Raw genomic sequence first — 213 nt, 5'->3', positions numbered from 1 at the left:
ACCGCTCAGCCTGGCCACCAAAACGGGCATCACAGATGATGCACCAAAAAGCATCACCCGTGATGAGAGCCCCGAGCTGACGGTGGGAAGCCAGGAGCCACTGAAACTCAGCAGCAGGAGGGGAAAATCCCTCCCCTGCTGCGAGCCAGACGAGGCACATGGGACCACGACTACCCCCAGCTTGGACCCCAGCCCACCCACCGCCTTGCTGGA

Source organism: Eurypyga helias, unplaced genomic scaffold, assembly GCF_000690775.1.
Source record: "Eurypyga helias isolate BGI_N326 unplaced genomic scaffold, ASM69077v1 scaffold20607, whole genome shotgun sequence".
Classification (NCBI taxonomy): Eukaryota; Metazoa; Chordata; class Aves; order Eurypygiformes; family Eurypygidae; genus Eurypyga; species Eurypyga helias.
This window is presented reverse-complemented; position numbering follows the sequence as displayed.